The 3,791-nt window shown below is 33.8% G+C and overlaps 1 long non-coding RNA gene across 1 annotated transcript; it reads left to right on the top strand.

The window, feature by feature from the left end:
* The first annotated feature begins 1,568 nt into the window (after window positions 1-1,568).
* LOC135723970 (uncharacterized) lies at window positions 1,569-3,184 on the top strand. Its single transcript, XR_012335948.1, has 3 exons — window positions 1,569-2,049; window positions 2,148-2,305; window positions 2,874-3,184. It is a non-coding gene; the product is annotated as an uncharacterized lncRNA (long non-coding RNA).
* The last annotated feature ends 607 nt before the right edge of the window (window positions 3,185-3,791 follow it).

The raw sequence follows: 3,791 nt of genomic DNA, 5'->3' as shown, positions 1-3,791 counted from the left end.
CAATCAGTTTAATTAAACACTCAAATGAAGGAGTAGAACCATCTGAAGGAGGATCAGAAGAAATGGACAGCATGTGAGTTAAATATGAGTGTCACAGCAAAGGGTCTGAATACTTACCCAGCTAACAGACAAAAGTTATACGAACGTTCCCTGAAAGTTTTTAACGTTCCCAAAAACGTTCTGCCAACGTTAAAAGTGTCCAGTTTTCTTGACGTTCTAAAAACGTTTTTGTGTTGTCTCAACGTTAGAGGAATGTTACATTTTACTATTTTTAAACGTTATGACAATGTCATGTTTTAATGTTCACAGTCACACAATGTTTAAAACAACAACTGTTTATTATATTGACTTCTTTGATTGTTATGTAAATGATAGAGAAACATTGCATTTTATTATATTTATTTTTTATATTTATATTATTTTATTATATTTATTATATATTATATATTTATTATATATTATATATCTATTATATGTAAGTTTAGATGTTGATGTTTTGTTTCATTTTAAGTCACCATTATTGTGATTAGTGTTCGTTTTAGTTGGGCTCTTGAGCCTTGTCTTTTGCTTGCTAGTTTTTTCCCTGGTTGTGTTAACTTTTTGTTAATACACCACATTTGTTATAAACATGTTAAGTTAGTAGTGTAATTATGTGGTGTGGTGGTTGGTACATAATGGTAAAAAATCATTCCTAATTAATTTACTAATCAAAAGTTTATTTTCAGTCAATAATGTAAATGAGAGCCAGCACTTTCACAGCAGTTTGTCATTAAAGAGTTTTAGAAACTTTGGACAAAAAATATCTGCTATTTAATTGAGAAGCCCCTGTCTGCAGCCTGCAGATTTGGGCGGGTATGCATATGGGACGGTGCTGCACGTGCAGGCCCGCCCACACTGCTTCTCATTGGTTAGTGGCGTGAAGTCATGATGACGTCGATTATAGCAAGTTTTCATTTCCGATGTTTATCGCTGCATGGTGAGTACAAGCTCCTGTTTTTGTTCTTTTTTATTTACAATTTTTAATTTTGAAGTGGCGTTTAGTGTGATGTTAAAATAACTAGGACCGCGCGTGTGTGTGCGCGCGTGCGGTTTGGTGGGATTATGATTAAAACAAAGCAAGACTGAACCAAAAGAAGAAATATAGGATTTAAGAGTTAATAGTAACAACAACAAAGTTATATTCTAGGACTTTTTTCTATGAATACATTTTTAAATGTAAACTATTTTGATATGTTATTGATAAGTATACATTTATTTATTGATCAGGAAACCATTTCAGTATTCACTGAGCTTTCTGACAGCAGGGACCTTTGATTTGACAGAGGTTAGTGAAATAGACAATAGAAACTCCCCATATAATTAAAAGTAAACTAACTCAGTATTAATTTTTAACTTAGCCTGTCATACATCAGTGTCTGCTGCTTTTGGAGAATTCCCCCTTTGATGTTTGTTTGTTTGTTTGTTTGTTTGTTTGTTTTCTTCTTTTTTTTAATAGTTTTTTAAATCTAAATCTTTGATTTGACAGAGGTTAGTGAAATAGACAATAGAAACTCCCCATATAATTAAAAGTAAACTAACTCAGTATTAATTTTTAACTTAGCCTGTCATACATCAGTGTCTGCTGCTTTTGGAGAATTCCCCCTTTGATGTTTGTTTGTTTGTTTGTTTGTTTGTTTTCTTCTTTTTTTTAATACATACTGTTCATTGAAGCTTCAATTACCAAATGCTTAAATTTAGCATTTTGAAATAAATGTTTTTAACTATAGATAAATTCATTACATGTATCAATCTAAACAAGTGGATTTCAATTATGGTCCTAAGGGATGTCATTAAGAACAAACTGTTTTTATGAGACTTTATATTTTAAACTTTTGAAGGTCAGAGATGCTGAAAGAGCAACTCCAGTAAAAGAGGAGCGTAGAGAGCAGGTGTTGGTTCCCATTTCAAATCTTGAACCTAAATAACAGGTTTGAAAATGATGCTACTCTTGTTCTTACTCTCCAATTTAGAGGTGATGAAATCCCCCGGCCTGTGGATTATTTGACCAAGGTAAGTGCATGATAAACTTCTGTCAATTTTTCAGTTACACTTTTAATTAGTTGTATGTAAAGTTACATTTTGGACTGACTGTTTGCTACTTTAAACAGATGCCACCTGACCTTACATCCTCTGGCAGATCCTGATGGGAGTCGTTACAAAGAGGACTATATGGCTTTATGGTGACTTTCACTTACATGCAAGGTTTTCAGAGACGTTTTCAGCAAGCCCAAGTTCAGAGAAAAGGTCCCCTTTGTATGTCCAAACAGTAAGTTTTTTAAATCTAAATTGTGAGTACTTTAAAAGATACTTGAGAAAGTCTGTCTGTCTGTCTGTCTGTCTGTCCTTCTATTTCTGTTTGTTCGTTTGTACAATCTATCTATCTGTCTGTTCTTCCTATCTATCTGTCTGTCTATCTATCTCTACCTATCTGTCATGTCTATCCGTCCATCTGTCTGTTTGTCTGTGTCTGATAGACGGTATTGCCTTCAAAACTTTCAGCTTGAACTTTGCTGCAAACTGAAATTCTTCAAACTTCTATTTCAAACTTTTAGGATAGGCTTTCTCAAGTCAAATTTAAGCTTGTGTTGCTTGTGTTAACAAACTTTTTTAACTGGTTTATGTTGTTCATAAACAAAAAGTGAGTCTCTTAGGTACTTTACAGACAAAGCCAATAACACTCAAGTATATTTTGTCTAACATTTTCCTGTATTATGTGTAACATATACATAAAAAAATTCCTTGCATGACTCTTTACTATGTTTATGCCTATTTCCAATTTGCCAATTTCTTCAAAATGATTCAATATTGTTTGTTCTGTATTTTATCTAAATTAGGTGTTGCGAACTGGAGTGCATTTTCCAGACAATATGGGCAAGAGCTCCGGGTGCCTTACTCGTTGACTTTGAAATATACAAGGACTGCCCACCTGGATATGTAGGTGATGGCAGAAGGGGAGTCCTGAATGGGTTTTATTCCGACAAGGAGGTTCAGGGCTATTGCTCATTTGATTGTTTTTTCAATGATGGAGGGGAACTTCAGGCTGTGTAGATTGTGTGTGTACGGTTAATGTACGTGATTATCTGTATGTGTGTATTATGTCTTTTAAACAATTATTTTTGTTTTGAAATAAAAGTTATCACTGGTATGGGTTTGGTGTTTTTGAGTGGCATGCATACTATGGGATACAGAGATTGACAATGTACTGTATGTAGTTTAACTTCATACTACTTTATACACTGTCAGAAATAAAGGTACAAAACTGTACCTTTTCTGTCACTGGGGCTGTACCCTAAGTTTCCGTTTGATACATTTACAGGAATACAAAACAGAATGCAATTATGGGTAGATTGCCGTACCTTGAGGACCCTACATTGTTAGAAAAAAGTCAAAATATGTACCCTAACTGGGGCAGCACCCTTTAAAAAGGCAATTATATGGACCATAGGTACAGAAATGTACCGGTAAAAATTTAGTATCAATATGTACCTTTGAGATACTAATATGAATTTTTGAGGTACTAATAAGCTCTCTTTGGTCCCAGAATGTACTTCTGAGGTACTTAACCCTTGTGTGGTGTTCATATTTCTGTTACTTAGACAATGTTTGTGGGTCTAGTGGACCCAGAGCATTATTAGTATCTTAAACCAATGCAGTCATACAAATTTATGTATTACTGTTTACAGATGATTACTTTAGCCTCATTGCAAGTAATATAGACAGAATTTATGGTTAATATTTGTCATTTACCACTG

This window comes from Paramisgurnus dabryanus, chromosome 24, assembly GCF_030506205.2.
Source record: "Paramisgurnus dabryanus chromosome 24, PD_genome_1.1, whole genome shotgun sequence".
Taxonomy (NCBI): Eukaryota; Metazoa; Chordata; class Actinopteri; order Cypriniformes; family Cobitidae; genus Paramisgurnus; species Paramisgurnus dabryanus.
This window is presented reverse-complemented; position numbering and strand designations above follow the sequence as displayed.